A 16590-nucleotide genomic window follows, 5' to 3' on the forward strand; every position below is an offset into this window, starting at 1 on the left:
AACAGCAAATAGGCAAAATCAGGAAGCATTTAGCCATGTGTGAGTGTAAAGCGGTGCATGGGAATATACCTCCAAAAAAATACATTTGAGGTTATGTTTTGCTGTTATCATTCTGTGGTGTAGAGAAGTCTGGCCCATTCCAGCCCTTGTTCATTTTTATAAGAGCCAGCCTGTCAGCATTTTCAGTTGACAGGCGGATGTGCTTATCAGTTATAATTCCACCAGCAGCACTAAAAACCCGCTCTGACAAAACGCTAGCGGCAGGGCAGGCCAGGACCTCCAAGGCGTAGAGAGCCAGTTCATGCCACGTGTCCAGCTTGGATACCCAATAATTAAAAGGCACAGAGGAATCATGGAGGACATTGGTATAGTCAGCAAGGCACTCTCAGTATCTTCCAAAACTTTGCACTCCTTGTGAGAGTGCCCCGTGCCTCTGGGCCAGGGCGATGGGAGGGTCTGAGAAAACTCTCCCAGAACTTTGCCAGTGTACCCCTGCCTCTGCTGGATTGGAGATGTGTCTCTCTCGTCTGCACTCCTTGGTTGTCCAACGAACTGTGACCTCTGCCGCCAGCATTTTCAGATGGGAATTTTTTAAATAATTCTGCAACAACGGCCTTCCTGTTCTGCACCATTTTAGAACACCTGTCTGCCTCTGGAAGAAGAGATTGAAAGTTCTCCTTGTGGCATGGGTCTAGAAGTGTCACCAACCAGTAATAATTGTCATCCAAAAATTGGAGAATACAAGGGTCACGGGAAAGGCAGCGCAACATAAAGTCAGCCATGCATGCCAGACTGCTAACAGGCAAGATTTCTGTGTCCTCACCAAGAGGACGACTGACCATGTTCTCCTCCTCCTCCTCCCTGTCCTCTGGCTATCCACGTTGAACATACGGTATGACAGTTGTGCTTGTAGTACCGTCTATAACGCATGAAAGTAGCTCCTGTTCTTCCTCCTCCTTCTCCTCTTCCTCATTGTCAACCAATCCTCATTGGGATGACATGAGGCTGGGCTGTGTGTAATCACCCTGTATGATTCCTTGCTCCATCTCATCGTGCTCCTCCTGAGCAGAGAGCTTTTCAGAATACAAAGAAGCAGGTTGCTGACGCTAATTATGACGTCATCGCCGCTCACCATTTTGGTAGACTCCCCAAAATTTTGGAGGATGGTAGATATGTCTGACATCCATGTCCAGTCCTGAGGTCTTATGTGTGGAGTCTGAACTGAATACCAACGGCCTTGTTGATGCTAGTAGTCAACAACTGCCCTCTTCTGCTCACAAATCCTTCTCAACATCAGCAGTGTAGAGTTTCAATACGTGGGGACATCACACACCAGTCGATGAGCCGGAAGCTGCAAACGCTGCTTAAGCATGGCAAATTCAGCAGAAGCTGTAACTGAGTTTCTAAAATGGGCACACAGGCGGTGTACTTTGACAAGCAGTAACCGCTGAACCACAAGATTAAGAACATGGGCCAGGCATGGTATGTGTGTGAGCTTGCCTCGCCTCAGAGCCGCCACCAGGTTCCGGCCATAGTCACACATGACCATGCCTGACTGTAGGTTCAGCGATGTCAGCCACACATCTGCCTGCTCTTTCAGCATTGTCTGATTTGTCACCTGAGCATATTAGCTTCAGCAGAGCCTGTTGCCACTTGGCTGAGGCAGTGCTGCAGTGCTTCTAGCTTGTGACTGATGTGGTCATTTCGGAGATGGAGGCTGAAGAGGGTGGAGGAGGAGGAGTAGGTACAGGAGCTGTAGACTGTGGGGGCAACCTTGATTGATGTAGGGCCCACAATCCTCGGCATCAGGAGGACGTGTTCCATCCCAAGGTCTGACTGGGTCCCGGCTTCCACTATGTTAACCCAGTGTGCTGTCAGCGAGATGTACCGTCCCTACCCCCAAGCACTTGTCCACGTGTCCATGGTTAGGTGGACTTTCCCAGTAACAGCATTGTTGAGGGCACGGGTAATGTTGTGGGGCATGTGCTTGTGTAATGCCGGGACAGCACACCGGGAGAAATACTGGCGGCTGGGGACCCAGTATCTTGGGACGGCTGCCACCATCAGGTTGCAGAAAGCTTCCATCTCCACGAACCTAAAACGCAACATTTCAAGCACAAGCAGATGAGAAATGTGTGAATTTAGTACTGTGGCCTGTGAGGTGTTGGCTACGTATTTATGCTTGCGTTCCAAAGACTGGGGTATGTTCAACTGAACGCTGCGCGGGGACAAGGATGTGGACGTGCTTGATGATGGTGGTAGTTGAGTGTGTACAATGAAAGTTGCAGGACAGGAGGCATCTTTGCAGGCACCATGGACATCGGATTGGCTTCCATGCACAACAGCGGAAGAAGCAGTGGTGTCACCCGCAGTGTTTCTGAACCCTTGGGTTCGGCTCACAACGTCGGGTGCTTTGCTGCCATGTGCCTGATCATGCTGGTGGTGGTCAGGCTGGTAGTTTTGCTACCCCTGCTGATGTAGGCATGGCAGGTGCTGCAAATGACCTGTTTGGGGTTATCGGCAGAGTCTTTAAAAAACAACCAGACTCGGGAAGACCTAACAGTTGTACTGCCAACTTCTGTCATGTTGGTGTTACGAGGAATGGTTTCTGCCTTCTGTGTGCTGCTGTCCTCGCTCTGCATGTCCTCCTGTCAGGTTTGGTCAGTTACTATATCATCCACCACCTTGTCTTCCACTTCCGCACCCTGGTCCTCCTCCTGACTTTCTGGCAATTGTGTCTCATCATCATCCACCTCTTGTGACACGTTCCCCCTGTCACCTTCGTGTGACCATGGCTGCCCAAATATTTGGGCATCGCTACATGCGATCTCATCTTGCCCTGCTTCAAGTGGACAGGGTAAGAGGCCCGGATCTATAAATGGAACAGCTCTTCGGAGTTTCCAAGTGTAGGGTCAGTTGTCTCAGGGCACTCGGCAGGCCTCCACAGATAAAGGCTGGAGCAGCACAGGTGCACGCTACTGATGAGAACAACCACCCTTTCATCTAAATGAATTGGAAAGTTGCGAGTGATTGTCTCATCGGCATTTTTGCACCTGTGTTAAATGGGTCCACTGCATGCTGTTAGTGCATTTGTTTGGAGGCCTGGGTAGGTAAACATCTCTGCCTTTTTTCTGCTGTTTTTTCAATTTTTTGGAAGATCTTTAAGTCCTCTTTTTGCTGCTTAGTGATAGTATTTGTATATTCAGCAGAAATTGTGGGACAAATTCTGGTGCCAATTTTACCCACTTCTTGTGTGAAAATGTTAAATCTGGGGCTAAAACAAAATTTTTATGGTAAAATGTAATTATTTTTTCTCCACTGCCCAATGGTATAAAATTCTGTGACATACCATTGGTATCAATATGATCACTGCACCCTTAGAATAATTCATTGAGAGGTGTAGTTTGTAAAATGGGGTAACTTATCGGGCGTTCTACTGTCCTGGCACCTCAGGGGCTCTGCCAGTGGGTCATGGCACCCTCAAACCATAATAGTAAAATATGCAGTATAATATGGCACTCCTTCCCTTTTGAGCTTTGCACTGTACCTCAAAAGTTGTTTTTACCCACACATGGGTTATTGTCAAACTCAGGAGAAATTACACAACAAATTCTGGGGTCCATTTTCTCCTGTTACCCTTGAGAAAATAAAAAATTTGGGGCAAAAATACAATTTTGCAGGAAAAATATATTTTTTTAATTTTCTTTGCTCTGTTATAAACTTCTGTAAAGAACCTGGTGGTTCAACATGCACACAACACATATAGGTAAGTTCCTTGAGGGGTCTAGTTTCCAAAATGGTATCAATTGGGGGGGATTTCCACTGTTTAGGCACATCAGGGGCCCTCCAAAAGTGACATGGCATCCGTTCTTGATTCCAGCCAATTTTGTGTTCAAAAAGTCAAACCTTTCTCTTTCGGTTCCTGACGTGCACTGAAGCAGTGGTCTTCCTGTACACATGGGGTATTGACGTACTCAGGAGAAATTGAACAACAAATTTTGTGGTCCATTTTCTCCTGCTACCTTTGTTAAAATGAAAAAAAAAAAATTGGTGCTAAAAGATGATTTGGGGGAAAAAAAATTGATTTTTAATTTTCACGGCTCTACGTTATTAACTTATGTGAAGCATCTGGGGCTTCAATGCGCTCACTAAACATCTAGATAAGTCCCTTGAGCAGTCTAGTTTCCAAAATGGGGTCACTTGTGGGGGGTTTCCACTGTTTAGGCATACCAGGGGTTCTCCAAACATGACATGGCATCCGTTATCGATTCTAGCCAATTTTGCGTTCAAAACATGAAACGGTGCTCCTTCCCTTCTGAGCCCTGCCATGCGCCCAAACAGTGGTCTTTCTCCACACATGGGGTATTGGCGTACTCAGGAGAAATTTCTCAACAAATATTGTAGCTCATTTTCTTTTGATACCCTTGAGAAAATAAAAACAAATTGTGTCCAAAGTAAAATTTTTGTGAAAAAAGTTAAATGTTAATTTTTTCCTTCCACATTGATTCAATTCTTGTGAAGCATCTGAAGGGTTAATAAACTTCTTGCATGTGGTTTTGAACACCTTGAGGGGTGCAGTTTTTAGAATGGTGTCACTTTTGGGTATTTTCTGTCATAGGCCCCTCAAAGTCACTTCAATTGTAATATGGTCCCAAAAAAAATATGGCTTTGTGAGTTTTGTTTGAAAAGTGAGAAATCGCTGGTCAATTTGTTAGGGTTAGCGGATTGCACTGAATAAAATTAATAAGAAAGTGCAATCGCAACCCGGGGTCCACCGTGCAGAGATGTTTTCCTGCTGCTAGTGTGAACAAATGACGGATAAGAAACTCGCGAATGCACTGCGTTAAAACCACACAGAGCAAACGGGAAGCAGAGTACCAAGCTCAGCTAACTACCGAGCGGCACTAAAAATATAAGAACCCTACTCAGCTAACCACCAAGCGGCAATGAAAAAATAAGAAATCTACAATACCCTGTAGAACCCACAGGGAGTAAGCATGCGGGTTGAGCTTGCCCCGCAACTGACCCGTGCTAACCGCACACGTGTCCGAGACAGGTGCTAAGTCAAGCGAAAAGGCAAAATCTACACTACCTATCTGAAGCTGACCAGGGCTAACCACACAAAAGCATACAGAGAGGGCGTTAGAGTATCCACCCACACACACCACAATACCAATGACGCTAGCACACCTGCGTGCGCTGCTGGGCTCCACCCCAAACAAGCCCAGTTGGAAACGTCACCTGTGGGCCAATCCAGAGCCACATCACCAGAGCAGTAAGTGCCCAAGCACAAATGAGAAGATGCCACATCACGGACATGCTCAGTAAGATGATTTAGACTCCAGAGGGTAGGTCTGCCTCTGTAGACCACTGGTTACCATAGACTTAGCTGTAGAGGCAGCAGTAATTACATGGACACTACGAAGTAGTGCAAGATTCTGGGACTGACGTCTGTACTGAGCAGCAATCCCAGTGGCTGGGTCTGAATGGGAGACTGCAGAGGCAGACAAGACCCATGCAACGGAAGAATCTTGGCACTTAACGCAACTTTTAACCTTTAGAACTTCCTTATAAAAAAAAATTATGTTTCAAAAACTGATGTAAAGTAGACATGTGGTTTATGTTATTTATTAACTATTTTGTGTGACTGATAGGTATAAAAATTAAACGTTTAAAAATTGTGAAATTTTCTAAAATTTTTATCAAATTTACAAATTTTGAAGACATTTTACCACTATCATAAAGTACAATATGTCACGAAAAAACAATCTCAGAATAACCGGCATCTGTTGAAGCATTCCAGAGTTATAACCACATAAAGTGATAGTGGTCAGATTTCAAAATTAAGGCCTGGTCATTAACCTACAAAGTGGCTTCATCCTTAAGGGGTTAAATGACTAACTGCCAAAGCATTCAGTGTTCAGGAGGTGCCTGTAGATAGATCACTCCAGGATAGTTTGTGCTAATCTGAGAAGTGGACATTACTGCCTGTTATTGGGCTGATCCCTGCTAGGAAAAGAACTGTTTTACCGTTTTGCCCAGAGGGCCATGTTTACTTTCCAAAGCTTGGTTTATGCTGTCTTCAATACAATAAACCAAGCCTTCTCTTAAAGAAACATTGGTCTGGTTATACCTCTGCGTCCAGCCGAGTGAGCAACACTATACTGTATATATAGTAAAAAGGATACAAGGAGTAAAAATACACATACATTATAAACTACAGTACATCTACAGTGTTTAATTGTGCAATAGTAAATTATTACCACCCTAAGTTTCCACCAACACTGGTGCATTTTATATACATCACCGTGGCATATGTAGGCGCCATAAAAATAACAAGCTATAAACAGCTTATGATTATGATCCACAAATCGTTGGATGCTGAAAGCCAATACATAAATACATGATATTATTATTATCGGCCTCGCTGAAAGACCCCAGCACCGCCAGTGAATAAGCCTTGTTCTGTAGGTGCATACTTGTCTTGTTAGACAGCTGTGATTGATGAGTCAGTGACTACAAGAAAATTGCTTCCCATGAATTATTCAGCAAGTCTTCTCTTTGTCGTTCCACAGGCTGATAGGACGCGTGGCAAGCTAAGCACAATTCACTTGCAGATCAGGAACAAGCAGGTATTAAAAATAGCTCTGTGACAACATTGCCTCTCCGGATCATGTTTGGACTTTCTGCTGCCTGTGTTGAAAATGTAGGGGGATAAAAACTCCCCTAAATCAGAAGGGGTTTAGAAGGCAGATGTTGCACTGATAAAGCAATGTCATCATCTCGGCTGTGAAACAATATCCAGAGCTGTGTTTAATATATTCCAAAGGATGCAGCAGGGCTGGTAACATATCTGCAAGAATACATGCGCCTCTTGTGCTGTCAATAAGAGACTATTGGAAAAGTGCAGACTGCTATTCCTTCTATCACTGGCGAATTAGTTCATAATAAATTATTTAAAAGTGAATTTAAAATATGGAACTGTATTGGTAACATCCCAACCAACCTCGTATAAAAATCACGATTCAAAAGACACATGCGACAATAAGGAAATTAGATTATTTTATGCCATCACTTTGGTTCTACTTCAATATCAAATGGTTATCCAACAAAAACACTTATAGTCTTCCCACTGTGAGGCAGTGAGGGGGATCCTATGCGAGAGTTGATATGTGTCCCTCAGGATGCGGATGGAGTCTTATTAAACCCGCTGGAGTTCCTTGTGTTCACAGCAAGATCCCTGTGAGTCACAAGGCAAAATAAAAGTAATAGTGCATTGGGTCCAAGTACTGACTCAAAACAGAATTTTAGAGGGATTTACAAGTTTGTTAGTGGGGCGAATACCTCTCTCCAGCCTGGGTTTTGCAAGTGGCTCTATGGCCATAATTCCATTTCATTCTGTCAGTTTTTGCATTGGGCGTGTCAGTTTGGAGTTTGCAGAGCCGGTGTCTCTGTGCCGCCCAGGACTGTGTGAAGCTAACAGAGTCAGAGACTTCCAGGCAGCTGACGCACCCAAAAGACACGGCGGTGCCATCGTCCACGGCAACAGATTTGGAGTTCTGGACTTTGTTTACGGAAACCTAGCTATGATCCGGAAGACATCATTCCTTTGTGTGAGTTTTGTTTTGAACATTAAAGACTTCTGCTTTGAACTTTTCTGTTGTTCCTGCCTATCTGTCGCACTGCACCAACCCCGCTGCACTACACCTCGGGATCTCCGACATCTCAGTCAGTCCCATGAACATTTAATTAGCAGCATGAGCCTGACTTGTAGGCTGAGTCAGACAGCCGTATAAGTTGTGCGAGAATTGCATCGCACTGCATGGACTGACCCGGAACCTCTCCTGACCTGAGCAAGACAGCATGATGGATTACTATGCAGCTGTCAAGCTCAGGTCAGGAGAGCCGACAGCCAGTACGAGGTTTACGATGTGATTCTCACACGAGAACTACGGCCGTCTGTCTCTGACCGTAGTCTTGACATTGCAGAACCTACTAATCAGAGAGGAGCCCGGTAGGAAGTAGAAAGTTCTCCGGGATCTGGTCTTGCTGCGACAGAGTACCAAATTGGCTGCTGGACCAGGGTCTTACAAAATGTTTTCCTCAACTCTAATTATTAATACACTGTTTTTACTGGAAGTAAAAAGTCACCAAAAGAAATATATTTTAGAATTAGACCAATAGCAAGTCATGATTGTAATGTCATTATTGAAGTTATCACTTTTACGCACGTCATTCTTTGAATCGACAACTGCAGAATATTTCAAATCTGTTCCATTTTGACAATAAAATGCATTAGAATACCCCTGTTAAACTTTCCACATAACTTAATAATGGCAAATTATTTTTCACTTCCATTGCAGAGTTACTATCTTGTAAAATTTAGATTAGAATTTCGCCTTCAACCAAGGAAGGGGTTAGCAGACATTTGTCTTTGTAGCACTTACTTTTGCCCGTGTATTATGCTGTCCAATCATATTCAGGAGGTGTCATGCAAGGGAAAAAAAATGCTTCTACCAGTGAAGCTTAGTTTAGGCTTTCTCCTATGAGTCATGTTATAACACACAGCCCTGCTCTCGTCTGTGATCCCTGCAGCTACTGTGTAGAGTATAGCAGAGTTATGTGTCATTAGAAACACCTATCAGCTTTAATTTCAGGGCACTGTTGGCTCAGCTTTACACATCCTCATTACACACTGACTGCTGTGAGATGAAAGCTGCAAGATGTTTTTGTAATGACACATAGGTCTACATTATATTGCTTTATTCCACACATTGGTTGCAGAGATCACAGAGGAGAGGAGTTCTATGTGTCATAGAATGTCTTATAAGACAAAGCCTGCTTTAAACTTCTCTAGGCCAGGGTTCCCCAACTCCAGTCCTCAAGGCCCCCCAACAGATCATGTTTTCAGGATTTCCTTAGTATTGCTCAGGTGATAATGGCATCTGTAGGTGTACCTTGAGGACTGGAATTGGGGAACCCTGCTCTAGGCCATGTTCTTTTTTTCTCCATCATGACACTGCCTGTTTATGATTGGGCAATGTCATGCAGGGGGGGGGGGGAAGTACTCATACCCCTTTGCTGAAGGGTAGATTAGAATCTAAACATTAAACATTACAAGCTGGAGTAGGAAATCAAAAATAAAAATGACCGTACATTTTATTAAGCTGTGCAGCCACTGTTCCATGATGTGGCTAGCCTAATATGCCAAAACTGGTACAAGGTCCTCCTTAAAGTGTTGGGAATGAGAAAATAAAACTGTCTGTACAAATTAACTAAATTTGTTAAATTCAGCAATGATGGGAAGATAATCTAAAGGGTAGAGGGACAGTCAGACAGTCCTAGGATCGCAGTCATGAAAAAAAGGATTTCAACAAGGGTGATTGGGAAAGGTGACAGTGAGATGAAAGAACGTTTGAAATTATATTTAATTTATTTGACCAGCGTTAAGACAATGGAGATTTTGTACAATCAAAAAGACAGATTATTCAACCAACTGTCATGATATGAACAAGTTTGACAGATCCCGAGCAATGGTTGGTAAAAAGTTGAGCAACTGTGGTGGTCGGGTGACATTGTTAGTAAATAATCTTTGATTGATTTTTTTATATGTATGTTTTTTGGACTCTTTTGACTCCCAGTCGCTTATAGGTTTCATGTTTAGTGGAGTGTCCTCTTCTTTTGCCAATTCGCCTATTTCTAGAAATACGATAAATTGCTTACCTACTTTTTTAATATGCTTTTGGTTTGGATGTTTTTGATCCTGGCTGCCTACTGTCTGTAGTCCACACCCTTAGGAGAAGTTTGTAGTCTGTTAGATTTACGTAGACAGGAACATGAAGTTGCATTGTCTGACCTGATGTATTGTGTGAATCCATCCAATTGTAATACTGTAATTCAGAAGTCCCATCGTTTCGTTAACATGGAAAAGCAAATATTTCATTGCACAATGTGTATCAACAGGCAGGAGCTGACAAGAACACCCAAGATAGTTTGCCTTTTTCCAGTGAACATTTATATACGGGAGAAAGCAGGACATTAAATAGGTCTATAAAACAGAGTACTAAATCTCTAAAACTACAGCTTTCCCTGCTTCGAAGCTGATCCAAACACTTATCATTAAGTGCCTGCAATGTTAGGGCAGCTTTGCTCATTTCAACAGAGATAGAGCTAAAAGCAGAAAATGATAGAGGATGCTATAAACCAGGTGAGCTTTCCATTCCCTCCAGACTTCAGACACATCTATTGCAGTTAACCCCTCCACTGCAGAAAAGATTTGTATCTTTATATCTTTATAAATCTATGGGGCTGACAACAAACTGTTTGCACGAAATATTCCCGCTGCACCTCAGCAGTTGTAGGACCAAGAGTGTCAATTTCTGTTGTTTTTCTATAAGTGTGAGTTGTATGACTTGGATCTCAAAAGCTAAGTAAAAAAAAAAAAAAAAAAAAAAATACTTTAGCGAATCCATGATTTTTATGTTAATGGCCTTCGGCCATGGCCTAAAAAAAGCTTGTTTGCTACTAGCTGGACATTATTAATTATTATTATTCTAAAGCCGCTATTGATATCTGTTACTTTACAACATAAAAAGTTGGAATTGAATGTAAAATAAATAGCCAAACTATAAAAAAAACCTATTCCTACCTCGTATAGCAATTTATGTCAAAGGAACCTGTCCAGAAACTCCATTTACCCACAGACATAGGGAGAGTCTGCAAGTAAGTAGATTTACAATCATGTCTGGAGCAGCAGCTACAAGGAGAAAATTAAGTTTCATCCCCCCTGCAGCCGCTCACTTCCAGTCACCAGGGCTGTGCAGGGAGCGGCTACACTCACCAGTCCCTAGATCAATGTTTCCCAAACTCCAGTCTTCAGGGCCCCAACATGTCATGTTTTGAGGATTTCCTCAGTATTGCACAGGTGATGGAATTACTATTAGGCTATGTGCACACGTTGCTGATTCTGCTGCGGATCCGCAGCGTTTCTGGCCCTGTGCATCTGCAGCAGATTTAGGTGCGTTGTACAGTACCATTGCTTTCAATGGTAAACTGAAAAACGCTGTGCACATGCTGCGGATTTTTCCACGCGGATTTGCTGCGGGTTCAAATCCACAGCATGTCAATTCTTTGTGCGGATTCCGCTGCGGTTTCACACCTTCTCCATTGTAGAGGTGTGAAATCGCAGGGCTAAACCGCAGGTCTTTTTGACCTGCAGATTTTCCAAAATCTGTGCGGAAAAATACGCAGCAACAAAAATTACGTGTGCACATAGCCTTAAGGCATCAGAAATTGCCACAGATATACCTGTGCAATATAAGGAAATCCTGAAAATATGATTGGCTGGGGACTGTGGGGATTGGGTTTGGAAAACACTGCGCTAGACTGTGTGTACATACACATGGGCCATGTACACAGCAAACAAGTCGGTAGGACAGTGTTCTCACCACCAAGAGACTGAAATACAGAGGAACAGTATAACAAACGTGAAATATACTCTGCTGTAAAAAATATCTAACAATAAACAGCAAGTGCTAGTAAAAAGATGATAACAAAACAGGATATTTAGTTGATACGTTTTTTGCCAAAAATGTATGCTAAGCCGCTCTACCAAATGTCAAGGTATACCCAACAGCACCTATATGAGCAGGATTCAGAAAGGTAATGTCTGATGTGGACATGCTGTGTAAGATGGCTTTATATGTGCATGGCCCACAAGAGAGGGGTTGAGACCTCCCAAAAAATTGCAAAATCAAGAAACAAATTGAATACAAACGCACGGGCCATGCACACAGCAATTAACCCCTTCACTACCAAGGGTGGTTTGCACGTTAACTACCGGGCCAATTTTTACAATTCTGACCACTGTACCTTTATGAGGTCATAACTCTGGAACGCTTTCATGGATCCCGGTGGTTCTGACATTGTTTTCTTGTGACATATTGTACTTCATGTTAGTGGTAAAATTGCATTCAAATAACTTGCGTTTATTTGTGAAAAAAACAGAAATTTGGCGAAAATTTTGAAAATTTCGCAATTTTCCAACTTTGAATTTTTATGCCCTTAAATCACAGCGATACGGCACACAAAAAACTTAATACATAACATTTCCCACATGTTTACTTTACATCAGCACAATTTTGGAACCAACATTTTTTTTTGTTAGGAAGTTATAAGGGTTAAAAATTGACCAGCGATTTCTCATTTTTGCAACACCATTTAATTTTTAGGGACCACTTCACATTTGAAGCCACTTTGAGGGGTCTATATGATAGAAAATACCCAAAAGTGACACCATTCTAAAAACTGCATCCCTTAAGGTGCTTAAAACCACATTCAAGAAGTTTATTAACCCTTTAGGTGCGTCACAGGAATTTTTTGAATATTAAAAAAAAATGAACATTTAACTTTTTTTCACAAAAAAAATACTTCAGGTTCAATTTTCTTTATTTTACCAAGGGTAACAGGAGAAATTGGACAGCAAAAGTTATTGTGCAATTTGTCCTGAGTACGCTGATACCTGATATGTGGGGGGGAACCACTGTTTCGGCGCATGGCAGAGCTCAGAATGGAAGGAGCGCCGTTTGACTTTTTCAATGCAAAATTGGCTGGAATTCAGATCGGACGCCATGTCACGTTTGGTGAGCCCCTGATGTACCTAAACAGTGGAAACCCCCCAAGTGACCCTATTTTGGAAACTAGACCCCCCAAGGAACTTATCTAGATATGTGGTGAGAACTTTGAACCCACAAGGGCTTCACAGAAGTTTATAACGTACAGCGGTACAATTAAAAAATCATATTTTTTCCACAAAAATGATCTTTTCACCCCCAATTTTTATTTTTCCAAGGGTAACAGGACCCTAAAAGTTATTGTGCAATTTGTCCTGAGTACGCTGATACCCCATATGTGGGTGTAAATGACTATTTGGGCGCATAGCAGAGCTTGGAAGGGAAGCAGTGCCATTTGACGTTTTTGGCTAGAATTGAGATCGGACACCATGTCGCGATTGGAAAACCCCTGATGTACCAAAACAGTGGAAACCCCCCACAAATAATACCATTTTGGAATCTAGACCCCCCAAGGAACTTATCTAGATGTGTGGTGAGAACTTTGAACCCCCAAGGGCTTCACAGAAGTTTATAACGTACAGCAGTACAATTAAAAAATCATATTTTTTCCACAAAAATGATCTTTTCACCCTCAATTCTCATTTTTCCAAAAGTAACAGGACCCTAAAAGATATTGTGCAATTTATCCTGAGTACGCTGATACCCCACATGTGGGTGTAAACCACTATTTGGGCGTATGGCAGAGCTCGGAAGGGAAGCAGCGCCATTTGACGTTTTTGGCTGGAATTGAGATCGGACACCATGTCGCGTTAGGAAAGCCCCTGATGTACCAAAACAGTAGAAACCCCCCACAAATGACACCATTTTGGAAACTAGACCCCCCAAGGAACTTATCTAGATGTGTGGTGAGCACTTTGAACCCCCCAGTGCTTCACTGAAGTTTATAACGTCCGGGCGTGAAAATAAAAAAATCGTATTTTTTCCACAAACATGATCTTTTAGTCCCCATTTTTTATTTTCCCAAGGGTAACAGGAGAAATTGGACCCCAAAAGTTGTTGTCCAATTTGTCCTGAGTACGCTGATACCTCATATGTGGGAGAAAACTACTGTATGGGCACACGTCGGGGCTCGGAAGGGAAGTAGTGACGTTTTGGAATGCAGACTTTGATGGAATGGTCTGCGGGTGTCATGTTGCGTTTGGAGAGCCCCTGATGTACCTAAACAGTGGAAAACCCCCACAAGTGACCCCATTTTGGAAACTAGACCCCCTAATGAACTTATCTAGATGTGTGGTGAGCACTTTGAACCCCCCAGTGCTTCACAGAAGTTTATAACGACCGGGCGTGAAAATAAAAATATCGTATTTTTTCAACAAACATCATCTTTTAGTCCCCATTTTTTTTATTTTCCCAAGGGTAACAGGAGAAATTGGACCCCAAAAGTTGTTGTCCAATTTGTCCTGAGTACGCTGATACCTCATATGTGGGAGAAAACTACTGTATGGGCACACGTCGGGGCTCGGAAGGGAAGTAGTGACGTTTTGGAATGCAGACTTTGATGGATTGGTATGCGGGTGTCATGTGCGTTTGGAGAGCCCCTGATGTACCTAAACTATTGAAACTCCCCACAAGTGACCCCATTTTGGAAACTAGACCCCCCACGGAGCTTATCTAGATGTGTGGAGAGCACTTTGAACCCCCAAGTGCTTCACAGAAGTTTATAACGCCTGGGCGTGAAAATAAAAAAAACATTTTTTTCCGCAAAATTATATTTTTGCCCCCAATTTTTTATTTTCCTAAGGGTAACAGGAGAAATTGGACCCCAAAAGTTGTTTTGTAATTTGTCCTGAGTAGGCTGATACCCTACATGTGGGGGTAAAACACTGTTTGGGCACATGGCAGAGCTTGGAAGGGAAGGAGCACCATTTGACTTTTTCAACGCAGAATTGGCTGGAATTGAGATCAGATGCCATGTTGCCTTTGGAGAGCACCTGATGTGCCCAAACAGTGGAAACCCCCAATTATAACTCCAACCCTAACCTCAACACACCCCTAACCCTAATCTGAGCCCTAGCCCTAACCCTAGCCCTAACCCTAACCCTAGCCCTAACCCTAACCCTAACCCTAGCCCTAACCCTAGCCCTAACCCTAACCCTAGCCCTAACCCTAGCCCTAACCCTAACCCTAGCCCTAACCCTAACCCTAACCCTAACCCTAACCCTAGCGGGAAAATGGAAATAAATACATTTTCTTTTAGTTTTATTATTTTTCCCTAACTAAGGGGGTGATAACGGGGGGGTTTGATTTACTATTTATGGTGGTTTTTATATTTGGCAGCTGTCGCACGCTAAAAGACGCTTTTTATTGTAAAAATAGTTTTTGCATCACCACATATTGTGAGCTATAATTTTTCCGTATTTTGACCCACCGAGTCATGTGAGGTCTTATTTTTTGTGGGACGAGTTGACGTTTTTATTGGTACCATATTCGGGCACGTGACTTTTTTGATCGCTTTTTATTCCGATTTTTGGGACGCAGAATGAACAAAAACCAGCGTTTCATGAATTTCTTTTGGGGGGTGCGTTTACACCGTTCCGCGTGCAGTAAAATTGATAACGTGTTTTTATTCTTCGGGTCAGTACGGTTACAGCGATACCTCATTTAGGTCGTTTTTTTATGTTTTGTCGGTTTTTTGCAATGAAAACAATTTTATATAAAAAATAATTATTTTTGTATCGCTTTATTCTGTGAGCTATAACTTTTTTATTTTTTTGCGGATGATGCTGTATGGCAGCTCGTTTTTTGAGGGACAAGATGACGTTTTCAGCGGTACCAAGCATATTTATATGCGTCTTTTTGATCGCGCGTTATTGCACTTTTTGTTCGGTGGTATGATAATAAATCATTATTTTTTGCTTCGTTTTTTATTTTTATTTTTTAAGGGGTTCGCTAAAGGGGTTAACTAATGGGACAGTTTTATAGGGCAGGTCATTACAGACGCGGCGATACCAAATATGTGTACTTTTATTGTTTTTGCTTTTTTTTATTTTGAAAAAATGGATTTATTGGGGAATATTTTTATTTTTTTTTACTAATTTATTTAGCGATTTTTTTTTTTAATTATTTTTAACACTTTTTTTTTTTTTTTTTACTTTATTACCTTGTCCCAGGTGGGACATCACTGTCCTGTGACAGATCGCTGATCTGTCACATCACAGATCACTGTGACAGATCAGCGATCTGTCACAGGCACTGCTGCAGACTTCCTCATGCCTGCTCTTTGCAGGCAGTGAGGAAGTCAGCTCCCTGCAGGCCCCCGTCGCCATCTTGGATCCGGGGGCCTGTAGGGAAAGAGCCCCCCGCAGCAGCGCTGCACATTGCGCTGCCGTGGGGGGCTCAGGGAAGCACGGAGGGAGCCCCCTCCCTGCCAATGCTTCCCTTTAACCCCCGGTACACCGCGATCGCGTTTGATCGCGGTGTGCAAGGGGTTAACGTGTCGGGGGCGGTCCGTGACCGCCCCTGACACATTGTGCCAGGTGTCAGCTATGATAATTAGCTGACACTCGGCCGTGATCAGCGGCGCTCACCACGTGGGCGCCGCTGATCGCGATGACGTAATATTCCGTCCATGGTAATTAGGTCCATGGTCACATGGACGGAATATTACGTCAATTGTAGGTAAGGGGTTAAGTCGGTAGGACACAGATGCTACAGATGCTCTCACCTGTGCAATACTAAGGAAATCCTGACAATATGATGTGCTGGGGACTGTGGGGATGGGGGTTGGAAAAAACCCTGCACTAGACTGTGTGTGTTGAAATCTTTTTCCTACACATTGATTAACATGCTGCACCGCATACATGCTACTCCGCATACATGCTACACCCCCATTGTGAGTCAATCAATGTGCCGAGAAGTGACTAGAAGTCGCTCGCTGTATTCGGGGCAGGCATTATAACTTCTCCTTACACCTCTCTGATGACTGGAAATGAGCAGCCACAGTGACAATATACATTCA

General features: G+C 43.1%; 1 long non-coding RNA gene across 2 annotated transcripts in view; it reads right to left on the reverse strand.

Moving 5' to 3' along the window:
- LOC141092038 (uncharacterized) overlaps positions 1-11657 on the reverse strand; it is an 87616-nt gene extending 75959 nt beyond the window's left edge. The window contains exon 1 of one of the 2 annotated variants that reach the window (XR_012232666.1): positions 11639-11657. This is a non-coding gene — a long non-coding RNA (uncharacterized lncRNA). Of the gene's footprint in view, positions 1-10648; positions 10801-11638 lie in introns of those variants that run through there. The other variant, XR_012232665.1, reaches the window with a different exon arrangement.
- Positions 11658-16590: the final 4933 nt, after the last annotated feature.

This window comes from Dendrobates tinctorius, unplaced genomic scaffold, assembly GCF_039654945.1.
Source record: "Dendrobates tinctorius isolate UK_male_01 unplaced genomic scaffold, ASM3965494v1 ptg000057l, whole genome shotgun sequence".
NCBI classification, from domain to species: domain Eukaryota; kingdom Metazoa; phylum Chordata; class Amphibia; order Anura; family Dendrobatidae; genus Dendrobates; species Dendrobates tinctorius.